This window comes from Tachyglossus aculeatus, chromosome 18 (genome assembly GCF_015852505.1).
Source record: "Tachyglossus aculeatus isolate mTacAcu1 chromosome 18, mTacAcu1.pri, whole genome shotgun sequence".
Lineage (NCBI taxonomy): Eukaryota > Metazoa > Chordata > Mammalia > Monotremata > Tachyglossidae > Tachyglossus > Tachyglossus aculeatus.
The window spans coordinates 17,506,034-17,526,792 of record NC_052083.1 but is presented as its reverse complement, the minus strand read 5'-3'; the positions used below and the strand labels follow the sequence as shown (position 1 = coordinate 17,526,792).

Genomic DNA, 20,759 nt, shown 5'->3' with positions numbered 1-20,759 from the left:
TAGTAGAGTGCTCTGCACTCGGTAGGCACTCAATAAATACTATTAATGATTGTTTTCCACACTAATGTGCTTGCCAGTCATAGCATCTGCTGCTGTTTTTCAGAAGGCTTTAGACAAGGAAATAATAATAATAATAATAATAATAATAATAATGATATTTGTTAAGCACTTACTATGTGCCAACCACAGTTCTAAGCACTGGGGCAGATACAAGGTAATCAGGTTGTCCAACCTGTGGCTCACAGTCTTAATCCTCTCTATACAGATGATGCAACTGAGGCACAGAGAAGTTAAGTGGCTTGCCCCAGGTCACAGAGCAGACATGTGACAGAGCCAGGATTAGAACCCACGTCCTCTGACTCCCAAGTGTGTGCTCTTTCCACTAAGCCACGCTGCTTCTCCATAACAATGGTATTTGCTAAGTGCTTACTATGTGCCAGACACTGTACTAAAAGCTACGGTGGACACAAACAAATCAGGGTGGACACAGTCCCTGTCCCTCATGGGGCTCCCAGTCTCCATCCCCATTTTTCAGATAAGGTGACTGAGGCCCAGAGAAGTGAAGTGACCTGCCCAAGGTCCCAAAGCAGACAAGTGGCAGAGTAGGGATTAGAACACATGACCTTCTGACTTCCCAGCCTGTGTTCTATCCACTCAGAACCCTGGCTAATTACCAAGTCAGGTAGAAGCAAGTACGACAACTGCTACAACCCAAGGTGATATGTCTGCTGCAAAGATCTTCCAAACGTCTCCTACATTGCTGGAAAATATCCTTCATTCTGTCTTTACAATATTTTGATCTGCCTTCCCTGCCACTGGGTATCACAGTTCAATTAGCCATGTAACAGTTGCTTGGGCAATTTGCCCTTCATGTCCTGTCAAGAGAAGCTTAGGTTCCTATGAGCACTGACTCGGTATTAGTGAGTTGTCTGAATTGTAGAACCTCTGGGGACCTAACTCCTGTCCACAAATGCTATGTGTGGCTCTCAGACGACGCAGATGAAACTGCTCAAGGAGTCAGCCCAACCCTCGAAGTCACGAAGGTCAGATCCTTAGGAAATGCCATAGAACTTCAAAAATGTCAACAAAATCTTCATCTCTTGAGTGCTTACTGTGTTCAGAACGTTGTACTACACACTTGAGAGAGTACACTATAACAGAGTTGGTAGACACAATCCCTGGCCAAAAGGAGCTTACAGTCTAGAGTTGTAAGTCTCCCTGACTTACATCACGTCAGACCCATCTGGTGTAGAACATGATGTTTGCTACATACAGACACAGGGGAAATCTAGGGAGCAACAATGAGATCAATCAATCAATCAATCAGTCGAAATTTATTGATCGCTTACTGTGTGCAGAGCACTGTACTAAGCGCTTGGGAAGTACAAGTTGGCAACATATAGAGACAGTCCCTACCCAACAGTGGGCTCACAGTGTAGAAGGGGGAAGACAGAGAACAAAACCAAACATATTAACAAAATAAAATAAATAGAATCGATATGTACAAGTAAAATAAATAAATAGATAGAGTAATAAATATGTACAAACATATATATATAAATACCGGTGATATACATATCATCATCATCATCATCTATCGTATTTATTGAGCTCTTACTATGTGCAGAGCACTGTACTAAGCGCTTGGGAAGTACAAGTTGGCAACATATAGAGACAGTCCCTACCCAACAGTGGGCTCACAGTCTAGAAGGGGGAGACAGAGAACAAAACCAAACACATTAACAAAATAAAATAAATAGAATCGATATGTACAAGTAAAATAGAGTAATAAATATGTACAAACATATATACATATATACCAGTGATATACATATATACACGTGATATACATATTTATAAGTGAGATCATGGCAATATTTATATACCATACCAGTGGACACCATCCACTGGTTGAGGCGCTGACAAACATCCAGCCCAGACTACTCTTTCACCCAAAGTCCCCAGCATATCTTTGGAGGACCATGAGATAGTTGTTTTCTGTGACATGGGTCTTCATTCTTGTGGCCAGGGATGTGTCTACCACCTGTGTTAAACTGTACTCTCCCAAGTGCTTCGTACACTATTCTGCACACAGCAATCGGTCAATAAATGCGATTGATTAATTCATCATTAGGGATGTACCTTCTAACACCTCTAACTTTTTTCCCCCTAATACCTCTTCCTGTGCATACACCATCTACTTAACTCCTCAAACTTCCAACATCTGTAACTTTTCCACCTCATTACCCACTCGGCACCCTGCCTTTGATAATGAATTCCACAATCTTAGCACAGTCCACTCGGGGCGAAAAGGTCCTCCATTTTGTTTGTTTTGGGACTTTACACTTCAATCAGTGCTCCTCATCGGAATGGGGTGGGATATGATGAACAATAATTCTGTGTTCCCTCTGTCCTCGCTTCTCATGATTTTGTAAATTGCAATCAGGACCCCGCAAAGTTCAAAGGGCCTTCACATGGGATAAAGAAAGGGAAATGGGGAGGGGAAGGAGAGGAAAACACATAAAATAGCCATTCGGGGACTGGAGGCCATAGTTTCTAAATCTCTAGGGAAGTAATTAGCTAAATACAGCAAAATGACGCCATATGGAACCACTTTCAAGTTAAACATATATGAACTTAGGTAGTTTGAGACATTAATTAGCCCAATTAAATGGGATTTGTACACCTGAAGGAACAGAGCAAGCACATTCAAGGAAATGATCCTTGAAAACAAATATACTTGAAATGGACAATTTCAACATTCAATAAAAATGCCTTTGCAAAATATTCTTACTTATCAAATTACGATGAATGTCACTATACAGAACTCTATTAAATCTCTTCAATTGGATATAGCATGTAATATTAGCCCAAAATTGTTTTGTGAGCTTATTCCTTCATATAAATCCTGGGGGAAAAAATGTCAACACATTTTTACTGCAGACATTTTAAGCAACTCTACCTTAGAAATGCATCAGACATTTTTTTTTAAGTTATCACTTTATCTCCTACACAGAACAGTGCCACTTGCATGTCTTAAGTGGCTTCCATTCAGTTCCCTCCTGAGCATTCTGAATGGGAGATGTCATCAAGGCATGGATTACCTGGGCAGGTCGTGAAGACCACGAACAAGGCTGGACTTTGGGTCTCTGGAGCTTTGAAGAAAACTTAGGGAGAAAAGAGCAACAGAAAGTCTGGCTTGGAGAGAATCAGGCTGCACAGAGGGCAGGGTAAGAAGCAGACACATCAGGGCCCAGACTAGATATTTCTGAGAGTAATTAATGCGAGGTCATAAATAATCAGACAAGAGCTTCACGAGCTTAAGAATCAGGTCACTTTACACAATACAGGAGAGAAAATCAGAATACTCATAAAACACAAGTTAGGTGGCTAGTTCTTTTTTAGCATTTTCTCCCAGAATGGTAATGGGGGATTCTTGAGATCTAACACATACTGGATCTACACTGGATTCTTTTTTTCCTCTTAATCCTTTCCACTTTCTTAACACCCACTGAGTGAAAAAGTGTTCCTTTTCATTTCACTTGATTACCACTCTCTAGCTTCAGTGGGAGCCCCTCCTCCTGAAGGATTGGAAGCAGCATGGCATAATGGATTGGGCACAGGTCATGGGTTCTAATTCCGCCTCCACCACTAGTCTGCTGTGTGACCTTGGGCAACTCACTGCACTTTTCTGGACCTGTTACCTCATCTGTAAAATGGTGATTGAGAGTGCGAGCCCCATTGTGGACAGGGACCGTGTCCAATCCGATCTGCTTGTATCCACCCCAGTTCTTAGTACAGTGCCTGACACATAGTTAAGTGCTTAACAAATACCATTATTATTCTTATTATTATTTGATGAGGATGAAAATGGTAACTTCCTATGTGCCAAGTGCTATACTAAGCTCTGGAGTAGATACAAGACAATCAGGTTGGACGCAATCCTTGTCCCACATGGGACTCACAGCCTAAAAGGGAGGGATATTTCACATAAAACAACTTCACGATGGTACTGTCCTAATAATAATAATAACTGTGGTATTTGTTAAGCACTTACTATGTGCCAAGCACTGTTCAAAGCACAGGATAGATACAAGGTAATCAGGTTGGACACAGTCTCTGTCCCACTTGGGGCTCACAGTCTTAATCCCCATTTTACAGATGAGGTATTGGAGGCACAGAGAAGGTAAGTGACTTGCCTAAGGTCATACAGTAGACATGTGGCAGAGCCCCTGCACGATTTTGGAAACTTCAATCATGTTTTCCCTCTCACTCTTCATTGTTACAGACTGAAGAGTTGGAGAGCCGAAGTTTGCCTTCCCCTGCCCTGGTGACTTTAGCCCATGTTAATGGGCCCTTGGAGTCTCAAAGAATAAAAGCATTTCCAAAGCAAATTTTCCAAGAGAAAATTTGCTTTCAGTGGGGCGAATCTGAAAAGAGGGGAGTGATCTTCCTAGACTGACTTCAGTGGCCAAAGACTAGGAGCCCAATTAGCTCTATTCCCAGGTCACAAAGCTTCAGATTGCTCCTATGACTTGGACTCTCTCTGGTAAATACCGTTTGGGTATTTTTACCCCCCTCAGGTGACTGTGTCTTCAGCCCATTAAAGAATTCAGCTAAAAGTCCACTGTGATATTTCATTCATTCATTCAATCGTATTTACTGAGTGCTTACTGTGTGCAGAACACTGTACTAAGTGCTTGGGAACATAAATCTACAATGGCCTGTGCTGTACTCCAAGATAAATTTGTCCCGTGCTCATGACCATTTCCACCTTAAAAAAAAAAGTCCTTCAATTACTTTGAAAAAGGTCTAATTGAGCAGGAATTTGATTTCCTGTGTAAAAGATAAGACACATTCATAACAGAGCAGCATATGGCTCATTTGGTCCAATACCAAATCTAAAACTCATGCCTGGGCCTCCCCTAGCCACGGCCCTCACTGCCGGGCAGTGTTTCAGCCATCTGTATCCGTTCAAAGCAATTACTAGTTCAGGAAATATCTGCAGCTGTAAAAATGCCTTGGGTAGGGAGAGCTCACAGAATAACTTTTGTACCACTGGCTGGCATAGATCTAAAAGAGAAAAGAAGACTAAGGAAAAGAGGGAGGAGAGCTCAAAGGTGCAAGTTCAAAATAAGCATGAGTCCTCGGAAAAAATTAAAGTATTGTTCTGCTCTTTCATCTCTAATCACTAATATTGTCAGTTCTCTAGACTGTAAGCCAGTTGTGCGTGGGGAATGTGCTTTTATGTTGCGTTTTACGCTCTGAAGCGCTTAGTACAGTACATGGTAAGTGCTCAATAAATACGATTGATTGATTTTGCCAGACTGCATCTTTACTGTGCATTTTGGATACAATAAGGTGGCAAAATTAGCAAATCTTGCTCCAGAAACACCCATCTGTCCTGGTAGAGCATGACCTGGAATTGAAAGAAACGGTTGTGCGCCAGCAAAAGGCAGTGGAAAGGGGTGAGTATCTTAACCAAAGTTTGCCTTAATAAGGATTTCTTCAAGAACTCCAAGCCCAAGTTACAGGAGATCTTGGATGTCTGCTTAGAGAGATCCACAAAGTAACTACTATAGCCTTCAAACTCCAAAATACAGTCTATAGTGGCCACAACCACAATATAATTAGCCAGAGCGATCACCTCAGCAAAGGAGGAGAGTCAGTCACAGCTACAAAACTTCAGCAGCTTGATCAACCCTCGCTGTTGTTGGGAACAGGGTGTGGGGTGAGAGAGGGAGAGAGAGAAAAAGAGTGTGTGTGCTTGTTTTAGTTATGTGAGTGTTCAAGAATCCTGACCTCTCTCTTCCTTTCCCACTGCCTCTCTGGGTCTCAGTCCCCATTTCTGGGTCAGTCCTAACTCTGCCCCTCTGTCTTTCTGTCTTCTTTTCCTTTCTTTGGAAGCTTTACCCTTGAAACATCCAACCCAGCCCACTCTGACTCCTGAAAATGTGGCTGACTTCAGAGAGAGGGCAGGAGACAAATTTATGCCACCCCATGGAAATGCTCAAAGCCGGGAGGATTTATGGCAGTTCATTCTCCCCACACAGCCGTAAGGAATAACTGAACTCAATATGTCTTTGAGTTTGCAAGGTCAGCAAATGAAGGCCCATGAATTGCTGAAATTTCGACTTCCCTAGGTCCGGGCTTTTGATTCCATCAATCAACGGTATTAATTGAGAACTTACTGTGTGCATGTCTGAAAATAGCAGCAACTACAAATATTTGGCACTTAACATGTTTTTCAGAAGAACTCATTCCAAATTCCCTATTTACCAATTCATGAAGGCAGTATATTCCTTATATAGAAAGCTTAGAAAGGGCCTGTGTCCAATGGCTCATAAAACTTCATTAGGATCTCCAGCACACTGAGGCATTCCAGAGTGAAGGAAAGGCAGCATTCCAACTTTGGATTTGCAAATTTTGTTTTTGCAGGTTCCTGTCCATCTTAACCTCAGCAGAACTGAACACTGCCAAGTTTTCCCCGATCACAAATTTTTATAGCAAAATGCTTTAAAAGGCATAATTACATACTAATGTATTATATATTAATACTGATAATACTTATATCATATATACATAGATATACAAATATATATTTGATTATTTCAGTTTAACATCCAAATAGGGAAGCAAACATTTAGTTTCTTGATTATCAATCTACTTCTTCACATGGAAGGTCTCAGGTTCACCTAAGCACATTAGTCAAGTATTTCTTGGCGGTGATTGTATTTATTTTAACTGCTTTCGCCTCAAAATGCTAAATCTTCCTTTAATCCCTTCAGGATAACAAACAGCGTGTAGAAGCTCAGCTGCTGTTTACTGTCTGCTTCTACTAAGAAAACAACAGCTCACTATCAATATTAAAACTGGGGGATATTATGTTTATTAAAAATATCAGAGTCACATAAAAAAACAAGCCAAACATCAAAGATTCCGGTAGGATTTCGATTAAAAAGGTAAAAGACATCTGAGAGTTCAAAATTAAAAGAACAAACAACCCAAACACATGTGTTGGACTTGGCAAAAGGATTTATGTTGTACTAAGCCCTACCGTTTGGCAAATAGATGATCAGATACAGCAACTAAAGAAAATAGTGCATGACCAAAAATGGAGTCTAAGCCTTGGTACAATGGAAACGTAATAATCAATCTATCACAGGTATTTGAGTGCTTACTATGTGCAGAGCACTGTACTAAGCTCTTGGGAGAGTACAATATGATGGATTTGGTAGGCCTGTGTCCTGCCCACAAGCAGCTTACAGTACAGAGAGGGAGACAGACATGAAAATAAATTACGGATATGTATATAAGTGATGTGGGGCTAAGGGTGGGGTGAATAAAGGGTACAAATGCAAGTTGAAAGATGACACAAAAGGGAGAGGGCAGTAGGGGAAATGAGGGCTTAGTCAGGGAAGGCCTCTTGGAGGAGATGTGCTTTTAATGAGGCTTTGCAGGCGGGTAGATCGGTGGTCTATCACATGTGAAGGGGTAGAGATTCCAAGCGCTTAGTACAGTGCTCTGCACACAGTAAGCGCTCAATAAATATGATTGAATAAATGAATGAATTTGTAATCACCCCACCCTAAGCCCCACAGCACTTATGTACACAGCCCTAAATTACCTGTAAATTATTCACAGAGCTGTGCATATCTGTAAATTATGCCTTTATGTTAATGTCTGCCAACCCTTCAAGACTATAAGCTCCTTGTGGGCAAGGAACTGCTGCACCGTACTCTCCCAAGTGCTTAGTACAATGCTCTGCACACATTGCTTAATAAAGACAATTGACTGACTGATTGACTGATGGAGTTCCATGCCAGAGGCAGGTTGAGGGCAAGGGACTGGTGGCCAGGTAGAAAAAATTTGAGGTACAATGAGTAGGTTGACATTATAAAAGTGAAGTAAGCGTGCTGGACTCTACTAGGAAATCAGTGATGTAAGATAGGAGGAGGCAAGGTGATTGAGTGCTTTGAAGTCAATGGTAAGGAGTTTCTGTTCGACACAGAGGTGGTTGGGCAACCACTGGTGGTTCTTGAGGAGTGAGGAAACATAGACTGAATGACATTTTAGAAAAATGATCCCTACAGCGGAGAAAAGTATGGACTGGTGTGGGGAGAGATCAGCGATGAGGCTGATGCAGTCATCAAGGCGGGATGGGATACATGCTTCGATCTACATGGTACCACTTTGGGTGGAGAGGATAAGGGGGATTTTAGTGAGGCTTTGAAGGTAGAACAGAATCTGATGAAAGGTCGAATCTGTGGGTTGAATGAGAGAGATGACCGTGAATACTGCCAATGTTATGGGCTTCTGAGACAATGAGGATGGTGATGCTGTCAAGGGGACCAGTCAAGAGGAGAACAGGATTTGGGTGGAAAGATGAGGGGTTCTGTTAAATTTGAGCTTTACTGAAGATGTCCTGAAGGCAAATAGAGATGTGTCCTGAGGCAAGAAGAAATACAAGACTGCAGAGGAGAAAGATCAGGGCTGGAGAGCAAATTTGGAAATCAACCACATAGAGAAGGTACTTGATGCCACTGGAGTTAATGATTTCTCCAAGGGAGAAGATGTAGATGGAGAATAGAAAGGGAACCAGAACTGAGCCTTGAGGGACTCACAGTTAGAGGGTGGAAGGCTGAGGAGGAGCCTGCGAAAGAGACTGAGAATGAGAGTCCACAGTGTCAGTGAGGCCAAATTTCCAAGACAAAGGGGGTGGTTCACTGCGTCAAAGGCAGCTGAGCGATCGAGGAGGATTAGGATGGGGTACAGGCTATTGGATTTGGCAAGAAAGAGGTCACTGGTGACCTTTGAAAAGGCAGTTTCCATGGAGTGGAGGAGGGGGAAGCCAGATTGGAGGTGGTCAAGGAGAGAACTGGAGGACAGGAAGTGAAGACAGTGTGTGTAGACAACTCACTCAAAGAGTCTGGAGAGAAATGGTAGGAGGGAGATAGTGTGATAAAAATAATAACCATTAAATAATAATGATGATAACTAAGTAACAATAATGATGATGATGATGAACCAGTATGCCAAAAAATTGGGGCATTAGTGAATTATGAGTATTAACTTTGTAACTGTAGTTAACTCTGTCTTTAAAACGCACCTTAAATTACAATCCAGAATATTTGTTTAGAGGATACAGTCCTGCAACCCAGTTTCTTCAATACAGTACTTGGCTTTCTATTTTAAACCCATTGGAAGGTCATGATTTACCTGGATTGCAGATCAAGGTTCAAGTTCTTTGCTATGCAACCACTTCCCTGACTTGACAAAGACACAACAATGAAAACAAATCAATTTAACATTTTAATGTGATTCTCCTGGATACCTAAGACTCTATTATCTGGACTTCACCTCAGAAGAGAAACATTTAACTTGTCTCAAGCATTTTATTTCTGCTTAATGTTTTTTTCTCAATCACATTATTTCTGCTTAATTTGGGGTTTTAAGCAGTCATCAGACTTGGTTTCCATTAGGCAATAAATCTTTTGAATCTAATCTTTAGACTGTGTCTACACAATCCAAAAGAGTGAAGTATTGATACTACTGAAGTTTCTACTGTACTCGCTGGCTTGAAGATGATTTAGAAAAGTTTTCAAACATTACAAAGTTGATTCTTTAATCTCCCACAAGATTTCACTAATGAAGTTTTTCTGTTGTTTTGTTTTATGGTATTTGTTAAGTGCTTACTATGTGACAGGCATTGCTCTAAGTGCTGGAGTAGATACAAAGTAATCAGGTTGGACCTAGTCCCTGTCCCAAATAGGACTCATGGTCTTACTCCTCATTTTATAGATGAGACAACTGAGGCACAGAGAAGTGAAGTGACTTCCCAAAGGTCACACAGCGGACAAGTGGCGGAGCTGGGATTAGAACCCAGGTCCTTCTGACTTTCAGGCCGTTCTATTTCCACTAGGTCATGGTGCTTACGAAAACACCACTCTGAATGGGTTATTTTTATTTTGGGAACAGGGTGAGTTATCTAACGTATCAGGGGCTTAAACCAATATCGACTATAGAACTCCTACAGGCGCCCTAAACTCAGTATCTCTGCCTAGCTGTTGTTTTTATAGGCAGCTAAACAGACGTGTAATCATCTCCACCTTCTGGAAAATAAACTACTTGCAACAAGATGAAAAAATGTACACTATCAGATGTAAATTAGTGGAAAATTAACTACTTGTCTGCACCATGCCTATTTGGAAACTAAATGGATTCATGAGGTCCCATAAAAAGTGTTGGAACCTGAGTATTTCTCTGTACCCAAATGGAATCTGAGTCCTCAGATTCACTTCTCATCTCTTTCCATATCTCACAACCTTTTCCCAAAACAACATTCCAAATGTCTGCCCAAAGGTGATCTGAATCGCCAGACAGGGGAAAGAAGCCCGCAAAACACAGGACAGACTGTATACCTAAGTGTCACAGAGAGCAAAGAATTCAGAGTTATATTCTGTGTACGGAGTGGTGACCTCAGTCACACGCCAAGGATACAGAAGTTCCCTCACCCTTATATAAATGATGGTGTAGCCAACCTCGAACGTGACCTTGAGGGTAAAGACATGTGATAATCATAAAGCCTCCTCCACAAAGTCCAAGCTACCCCGACCAGGAAAATAAACCAGAGAGCCAACAACCTTCTACATTTTAAACCTTGCCATCTTCAGGATTGGAGGAGAGAGTCTAGGCTCAAAGATTAGGCAATTCCAGCACTCCTTTTAAAATGAGGCAAGTCTAAGGTGTAGGTCATTTTCAGTTGATTACTAAAACCCGGAATGATCTTCAATTTTGGCAAATCATTTATTTGCCTGATAACACGCCAGTGAAACACTCCAATGCAATCTGCTCTGGCCGGATATTGTGAAAGTGATACCAAGTTGGCATGCTACAGGCAAGCTTCAAGGATCCCTTTCATTTCCCTGATGTACATTTCCCAAAAACACGGTGGCAGGAAACCACAGAATTCTAGATTTAACTTAAACTATGTACTTTTCCCCCACCTCACATCTGGTGTTCAACAATAATTTGCAGAGCTCAACTTCCCCTTTGCCTCCTCATGAAATTCTGCCCTATAAAAGAATGTTTGCAAAACATTTGACCCTGTGTTCCTTTCTGTATTTTGTCTTTGTTTTTCTTTTTCCAGGGAGTTATTTCTAATAATAATCGTGGTATTTATGAAGTGCTAGCTAAGTGTCAAGCACTGTAATGAACACTGGGGTAAGTACAAGATAATCAGATTGGATACTGTCCCTGTCCCACCTTGGGTTCACAATCTAAGTAGCAGGGGGAGCAGGAACTGAATCCCCATTTTAGAGATGAGGAAACTGAGTCACAGAGCAGTGAAGTGACTTACCCAAGGCCACAGAGAAGCCAAGTGGTGGAGTCGGGATTAGAACCCAGGTCCTCTGACTCTTATCAATAGGCCTCCCTGCTTGCCATAGGTGATTGTGAGTGGGTGAGATCAATCAATCATATTTAGTGAGTGCTTACTGTGTGCAGAGCACTCTACTGAGCATTTGGGAGATTATGATATAACAGAGTTGGTAGTTAGCAAGAGAGCCAAGATCCAGGATTACGCTGTAGGAAAGCAGCTAGGAGAGATAAATTCTTTTCTGTTCTTTTTCTTTTTACCCCTATGTCCCTACACCGGCTCAGCCCTGAAAAATATCGGGGCGAGGGGTGGGGATGGACTGTTTCTGGAGAGATGTCGTTCACCTGCAAGTCCCATGTCACCTGGCTGATATGGAGAAGGGGGAAAAGTGGACTGAGTTCATATCGGCTTAATCACTGGATTCTCACCATGGAAGGGGATGGAGAATGGCTGTTGAGGACATCCACGGATTTGGTGTTTTCAGTAATTTTTATGAGGTTTTTTTTTGAGGGGCGGGGGAGGGATTTATCTTTTGCTATCCTTCGTTTTTTGCAATATAATTGAAAAAAATCTCCCGACTCTTCTTAAGCCGATCAAAGTTTTATACTTACCATAGGGATGAGAGCACAGTGGTGTCTTCTGCTGTAGAGGTCTCAGAGACATTTTTTTTTTTTCTGTGACAACAGGCTGCACCCGTTTTCCCTGCCAGTTAGTTCGTAATGCCTGCGAGAGAGTTTATAATCCAGCACAAACCACCCAGTAGATGTCCTGCTGGCAGTTGGACTTACATCTAAGAGAAGCAGCGTGGCTCAGTGGAAAAGAGCATGGGCTTTGGAGCCAGAGGTCATGGGTTCGAATCCCAGCTCCGCCACATGTCTGCTGTGTGACCTTGGGCAAGTCACTTAACTTCTCGGAGCCTCAGTTCCCTCATCTGTAAAATGGGGATTAAGACTGTGAGCCCCACGTGGGACAACCTGATCACCTTGTATCCCCCCCAGCGCTTAGAACAGTGCTTTGTACATAGTAAGCGCTTAACAAATGCCAATATTATTATTATCTCCCCATTTCACCATTGGCTGTGTGAACACAGTTCACCCAAATGACACGGCTCCTGAAAATGTATCTGACTCCATTTTCATGGGCAAAGTGTGGAAGAGGTGCTCTCTCAGAGACACTCAGGGATTCAATTCTCAGCAGCAGCAAGCTGCCTTCAAACTGAAGGACAACAAGAGGGTTGTAATCATCTATTACCTGCTTAATAGCAGGCACTATGTGCTCAAGAAGAATGAATCTGGTTTTGTGAGGCTTAGATTACAGTCCCAGCTCTTCCAGTGGCCTGCCGGGTAACTTTGGGCATCTCAGCTCACTTCTCTCTTTCACCATCTCCTCATCTGTAAAATCTGAAAATATAACACCTGCCTCTCCCTACCAGAAAGAATTCTGTAGATGGAAAATGAAATACTTGATATGAAGGCACTTTGGGAATTTAATGAGCAACAAGGACTAGCAGAAAGAGCACCAGCTTGGAAGAGGACCCAGGTTCTAATCCTGGCTATACGACCTTTCTGCCATGCGAACTTGGGCAAGTCACTTAACTGCTCTGTACCTCAGTTTCCTCATTTATAAAAGAGGGATTAAATTCTACTCCCTTCTACTTAACTGTGAGCCCCATGTAGGACAGGGATTGTGTCCAACCTGATTATCTTGTATCTACCTCAGTGTTTGACACATAGTAAACACTTAACAAATACCAGAGAAAAATGTTAACAAGAACTGTGTTATTTGGTAAGCATTTACTAAGTGCTCAGATACAATATAACTGATCAAACACTATCCCTGTCCCACCTAAGGCTCAGAGTCTAAGAAGGATGGAGAACAGGTATTGAATCCCCATACTACAGATGAGGTAACTGAGCACAGAGAAGTTAAGTGGCTTGCCCAAGGTAACACAGCAGGCAAGTGGCAGAGCTGGGATTAGAACCCAGGTGCTCAGACTCCCAGACTCATGCTCTATCCACCAGGCAATACTGCTTTTCATTAATGAGCTTCACGCTCATGAGCTATGTTCCACATTAAGAAATGATTATTGTAAACATGAAGATAATAATGAACATGAAGTTAATAATAATAACGTGGGGAGAAGCAGCACAGCCTACTGAATGGAGCTTGGGCCTAGGTGTCAGAAGGACCTGGGTTCGAATTCTAACTCCACCACTTGTCTGCTGTGTGACCTCGGACAAGTCACTTAACTTCTCTTTGCTTAAGACAAGCAGAGTGGCTCAGTGAAAGGAGCCCAGGCTTTGGAGTCAGAGGTCATGGGTTCAAATCCCAGCTCTGCCAATTGTCAGCTGTGTGACCTTGGGCAAGTCACTTAACTTCTCTGGGCCTCAGTTACCTCATCTGTAAAATGGGGGTTAAGACTGTGAGCCCCCCGTGGGACAACCTGATCACCTTGTAACCTCCCCAGTGCTTAGAACATAGTAAGCGCTTAATAAATGCCATCATTATTATTATTATTATTTAGTTACCTCACCTGTAAAACGAGGATTACGGCTGTGATCCCCACGTGGGACATGGACTGTGTCCAATCTGATGAGCTTTATCTACCCCAGCGCTTAATACAGTGCCTCGCACATAACAAGCGCTTAACAAATAAAGTCAAAGAAAAAAAGTCATTTACTTGTAGGTAAGGTTGCTGATGTACGCACAGGTTTGGGATATGCACTGATCCATGAGGAATATGACTTTACCCGTAAGGCCAAGTGTGCATCCCTGGGGCAAGAGGGAGATGCAATTCTGAGGGCTGAGGTCAGGGTGGGCTGTGTGGGATAGCACGCTGGGATCAAGTCACTGTAATAACAACAACAACAACAATAATAATAATAATAATAATAATAATAATAATAGTATTTGTTAAGCGCTTACTATGTGCCATGCACTGGTCTAAGCACTGGGGTAGAAAAAATGTAGTCAGGTTATCCCACTAGGGGCTCACAGTCTTAATCCCCATATTCCAGGTCAGGTAACTGAGGCCCAGAGAAGCGAAGTGACTTGTCCAAGGTCACACAGCAGATAAGTGGCAGAGCTGGGATTAGAACCCATGACCTTCTGATTCCCAGGCCTGTGCTCTATGCATTATGTCATAACAAGCCAACTCCAGTTAATGAGAAGCGAGTGATGACAAGTCTCAGCAACCCCATCACTTGTCTGCTGGGTGACCTTGGGCAAGCCACTTAATTTCTTTGTGCCTCAGTTACCTCATCTGTATAACGAGGCATAAGACTGTGAGCCCCACGAGAGGCAACATGATTCCCTTGTATCTACCTCAGCGCTTAGAACAGTGCTTGGCACAAAGTAAACACTTAGCAAATACCATCATTATTATTAGTATTATCCTTATTCAAAGAGACAGGCAAATAAGCAAAAATGGGGTATAATTTGTCAGTGGAAATAATGTAAAGGACTGCTATGAATTTTACAAGACCCAAAACACGGCCCAAACATAGTAAATGTATTTAAAAACAGTACCAAAAAAATTCCAAGATAGTGTGATAAACAGAATGTAACTATGCATTCCGACTAAAGATCGTAGAATTGCTCAATTGAATTAATCAATTGATCGATCAATGCTATTTATTGAGTGCTTACTTTGTTCAGATCAGGCACTGAATGAAGCGCCTGGGAAAGTACAATATATTTGGTACACGCGATCCCTGCCCACAAGTGCTTACAGACTAGACAATCTATTTTTATACCTAATGATTTGGATAATAATGTACCCAGAACATTCTGACATGCTCTCAAAAACTACACTTTTTCATAAGAAACTGCTGCTGATGGTCAGAAATGGGTGAGATTCTGGGAAATGATCTTTATAAATCACAGGAGAAGATCACAGCTGAGTTCATATGAAAATGAAAATGAAACCTCGCGTTACCAGGAAACACTGAGCATATGTGAACCATCAGGTGATAAATATCCGAAAAATGGACATCAACAACAAGCTAAGATACGTAAGTTTAGCAATTCCAAAAAAAGTTTGAAATATAAAACTACTGGCAGTTAGGAAAACTAGCATAAAAGGGGAATGAAATCCTTGGCAAGTTTGTTAATTGGGTTCTGTTTTCAACTCTGCTAGTGACTTCCTATGTGATCTGCTTAGATGATCCCTTTCTAATAATACTAATACTAATAATAATACTAATAATAATAATAATAATGATAATTGTTAAGACCTTACTATATGCCAAGCACTCTACTAAGTGTTGGAGCAAATGCAGTGCAATCAGTCAGGCACAGTCTCTGTTCTACATGGTGCTGACAGGTTAAGGGGAAAGAAGAAAAGATATTTAATCTCAATTTTACAGATGTGTCAGGAACAAATTAAGTAACTTGCCCAAGGACACATAGTAAGCAACTGGCAGAGCCAGAATCAGAACCCAAGGCTTCTGACTCTCAGTCCTGTGATGAAGGAATTGGGGGAATGTGGGAAGGAGGAGGCGAAAGAGTAAGAGAAAGGGATTTTCTTAAATCAAACACCCTGTTCTTCAACTCTAAAAAAGGAGATGACATCTAGTAACACAACTAGCTGTAGAGTGTCTTTGAGCCAAACTCTCCCTGACCCTCACGTTGATCTCCCTTGAATAAGTTAGGATACTTTTTAACATGTTCTGGATTTGGTCATACGGATTACTGGTCTCAAGAGTCTCAGAGCCTGGTCTGGCTGAGAGTGACTCCCTAAAATGGACCATCATAGCTATTTTTGTGGAACCACCTGGACTATGTATCACGGACCATCCCCTTCAGGGTATTTCCTGTCAGAAAAGGAATTATTAGCTACATTATGCTGTCAAGCCTTTACTCTTTAAAAACGACTTTGAAACGAGTGTTTAGGGGCACGGTTATCTGCAGTCTTTGGTGAGGACTTAATGAGCTGTGCTAGAAATTACAGGGCTCTGTTTCTCCCTAGAACTGAACCGTTCCTGGTAGTTAGGCACTTGGGGAGGGGTCTTTAACCTTTTCAGTCCACAGGGTGACCATTAGGGGCTTAATCTCTTTGGATGCAGGCAAATCTGGAAAACACTCTCACTGCACTCAAGATTTGCACTGTGCTTCTCATCTGCATATCCATCTTTCTGTTTCCTCTAATCAATCAATCAATCATATTTATTGAGCACTTACTGTGTGCAGAGCACAGTGCTAAGCGTTTGGGAAGTACAACTTGGCAACATATATCCTCCTATCCATCTACCCTTACAAAATTGTAAACTCCTTGAGGGCAGAGATCATGCCTTTTGTACTCTCCCAATAGTTCAGTGCAGTGCTTTCAATAAATACTAGTGATCAATTAGCATTTAAGATAATGTGCAGTGCTTAGTACAGTGACTGCTACACAGTAAGAACTTAACAAATACTTTCCCGTCAAAAAAAAAAAACTGATTGACTGACTGATAGCAGTTCAAATAATCCATCATCATTACTTCTCCAACCTAAATCCCCAGGCAGAACTGGACTACCCCTGAAAGTAATTAGGATCATTTGCGGGGGAGTCTGGCATTAGTCATTATTAACTCAGCCATTCGATCTTAGGAGAGTCTCACTTGGACTTCTTTTCTAAGTCCCTCAGATCCTTGGTTACTGAGGAAAAGCAGCATTTTCATTTTGTGAAATGCCTCAGATCTCATTACCAAATCACAAGCATTAAGCTCCTACTGTGTGCAAAACACTGTACTAACCAGCTGGGCATGTACAGAGAAGTAAAGACATAGTACTTGCAATCTATTGAAGTTTTTCATCTTACACTGTGCATCCTAAAGTTTGAACTGAGGCTATTCGACCCAAACCACAATTGTTTTCTGTAGTAAAAATAAAATCTTCAATAGCAATCACATACCTACTTAAGCAACTTTAAACACTCAAAAGGCACAAAACATATGCATTTCAAGAGTTGTAGAATCAATTTTTCTCAATACCTGTCGATTAGATGCTCTCCAAATTAAGCATGTTTCTTAAAATGGCTTATTTTAAAACGACCTCCAACAAACCGTTAAGTCAATATTTAATGTTTTGAAGGAAAACAAGTAATACTTACTTTTGCTTCACATTTCTTGTGACAGGAATACTTGCACACTAGAAAGAAATGAAAAACAAAAACTAAGTTGGTAAAAGTTACTAAGTTACTAAAATCAAGCTAACTGTCTGACTTGGAAATGTCCTGCATCTAGGACTGACCACTGTCTTCCACACACTAAACTGAGACAGGGCTTTTCCCTGATAATAAGGGGAAGTTATTCATTTATGATGCAATCCTAAATTTCAAAAGAAAGTTCGTGGGCAGCAAATCTAAATACTAAGTTAAAATTTGATTGCTGTTAGCAACTGCTGGCCTGGAAGGGTTTGGGATGACTCACCTGAATGTTTTGATAATGAAGGCTAACAAAAATACCATTTTCCGGAAAGGCTAACTCTGGGCCATTAAGTAGACTGGCCAAAAACTAAATTCATCAGGGTGTGCTTAGGAAAAAGAGCGATGCTTCTCATAATAATAGTGGTATTGGTTAAATTCTTACTACATACCGATACAATCAGATCTTGTCTCTGTTCTGCATGGGACTCACAGTCCAAGGGCAAAGGAGAACACATTGCATACCCAGTTTACATTAGATAATTTGAGGCTTCCCAAGGTCACACAGCAGGCAGCTGGTGAAGTTGGGATTAGAACCCAGGTCTCTGATGCCTAGCCCCTGTTTCTCACCCATATGACCTCCAGTTGACCCAGGCCACCCCACCAGCACCTCTGGAGACTTTCGCCTCGGCAGAGGCTACATCTAACGTGAGGGCTATTTCCGAAAAAAACATTCAGTCCCCATGTTGTGCCCGATTCCACACACGTGTGCAAACTCGTTTCTTTCATTCTTCCAACACTGCTCCAAATCAGATCTACATGGATGGATACTGCCCAGACCATTCCCTTATTCCCCAGGAGTGCTCTATCTAAGACCCCTAAAGACAGGAGGGTAGATTGAATGACTGTCTGGGATGAAGTGACTGCATCTCCGCGTCTCAAAGACGTCTGCCTTGGAAGTGAGGATCTACAGGCACGGAGGAACTCCTCTTATCTAAATCCCTTCCCAGAAGTGGAAATTGGAACTTCGATTTTGCCAAACTGGCCCTTAAAACTGGAACATTCACCAGAAGATAAGGTATTTTAAAATGTCCCTTTGAATTAATGACGATTTCATAGCATCTGCTTATTCAACTGTACTCTCCCAAGTGTTTGGTACCCTGCTCTGTACATAATAAGTGCTCAGTAAATCTCTTTGATTGATTATCAATTACCATGAATCTCACTGATACATTTACATGGGATTTACAAGTCATCCAGTTACCAGAAAACATGATACTCACTACAGCCCTACAACTTAGAGAAGCAGCATGGCTCAGTGGAAAGGGCACGGGCTTTGGAGTCAGAGGTCATGGGTTCAAATCCCAGCTCTGCCAATTGTCAGCTGTGTGACTTTGGGTAAGTCACTTCACTTCTCTGTGCCTCAGTTACCTCATCTGTAAAATGGGGATAAAGACTGTGAGCCCCCCGTGGGACAACCTGATCACCTTGTAACCTCCCCAGCGCTTAGAACAGTGATTTGCACATAGTAAGCGCTTAATAAATGCCATCATTATTATTATTAACTTAGGTTCACATTCTTATACTCTTCTATTTCCCTATTTTTAATTTTATTTTAAAGTCCGTCTCTCACTGTAGACTGTACGCTGCTTGTGGGCAGGGCTCTCGCCTTAGTAACTCTCCTTATACTTGAACTTTCCTGAGTGCTTAGTGCAGTGTTTTGCACACAGTGCTCTGTAAATTCCACTGATTGTCAATTACCATGAATCTCACAGACATGTTTATATTGTGTTTACAAGGCATTCGGTTTCCAGAAAATATAAAACGTACTATCAATTTTCTGAAGGCCAAAACCACAACTTGGGTTACCAGTCTAAAATGAGCAATTCCTAGTTTTAGATGAGAGACTGAAAAAACCCCCGACAATACACAGCGAAAACCAATGTTCCTCCCCAGAAGGATGCAGCTGGGCTCCCATCAGAAACAAAAGCATTGAATTTCAGCCATATTAGGGTCTCCATAATCTCTTCAACCATTAGCGAACAACAGGAGGAAATAACCAGATATCCTAGGATATCCTCGGATTTTGAACTTGAGAATACCAATGGAACTTCATCACCTGCGACGCATCTGGGGAAGGCCCAAAACTAATCAAAACTGCACACCAGTGGCATAATCCAGATTTCCCAGGCTTCTAAATTCTGAATTGACTTTCTTTTTCCCAGATTCTCTGGTCTTCAGTGCTTAGTACAGTGCTCTGCACACAGTAAGCGCTCAATAAATACGACTGAATGAAATGATGTCAATCATTCATTCAATCTTATTTCTTGAGTGCTTACTGTGTGCACAGCATTGTACTAAGCTCTTGGAAAGTGCAATACAGCAATAAAGAGACACAATCCCTGCTAACAACGGGCTTAGAGTCTAGAGGTGGGGGAGACAGGCATCAAAACAAGTAAACAGGCATTAATATAATAGAATTATATATATATATAGTCATTCATATTTATTGAGCGCTTTGTGCAGAGCACTTTACTAAGTGCTTTTATATACATATAAGTGCTGAGGGGTGGGGAGAGAAGGGTAAGAGCAAAGGGAGCGAGTTGAGGAAACATGGAAGGGAGGGAGAGCTGAGGAAAAGGGGGCTTAGTCTGGGAAGGCTTCTTGGAGGAGATGTGCCTTCAGTAGGGCTTTGAAGGGGGGAAGAGTATTTGTTTGGTGGATTTGAGGAGGGAGGGCATTCCAGGCCAGAAGCAGGACTTGGGCCAGGGGTTGGCGGTGAGATAGGCGAGATGGAGGCACACTGAGAAGGTAAGCACCAGAGGAGAGGAATGTGCGGGCTGGGACGTAGAAGAAGAGAAGGGAGGTGAGGTAAGAAGGGGCAAGGTGATGGAGAACTTTGAAGCCAACAGTGAGGAGTTTTGGGCTGTCCTATCAAAATTATTAAGCCATCCAATACATACATCTGCATTTCAGAAGGCTCCATGTTAACTGGTCAGCAGTCAAAAGACATCCATCCTTTATTCATTCATTCGTATTTACTGAGTGCTCACTGTGCGCAGAGCACACGGTACTAAGCACTTACGACAGTACAATACAACAACAGACACATTCCCTGTCCACAATAAGCTCACAGTCTAGATTTCTTCATCAATTAACCCACTGGTGGGCAGAATAGTCCAACCGCAGTTCACAATCCCGGGAGCACTTCTGCACTTGCCCTGTGGCTTCCACATACATGCATGAGTAATTGCAAAC

At 41.9% G+C, this 20,759-nt stretch overlaps 1 long non-coding RNA gene across 3 annotated transcripts in view; it reads right to left on the bottom strand.

Annotated features, from left to right (window-relative positions):
• LOC119940109 overlaps window positions 1–20,759 on the bottom strand; it is a 143,720-nt gene that overhangs the window by 24,624 nt on the left and 98,337 nt on the right. For all 3 annotated transcript variants that reach the window (XR_005454881.1, XR_005454880.1, XR_005454879.1), the window contains exon 3: window positions 17,469–17,506. This is a non-coding gene — a long non-coding RNA (uncharacterized LOC119940109). The remainder of the gene's footprint in view (window positions 1–17,468; window positions 17,507–20,759) is intronic.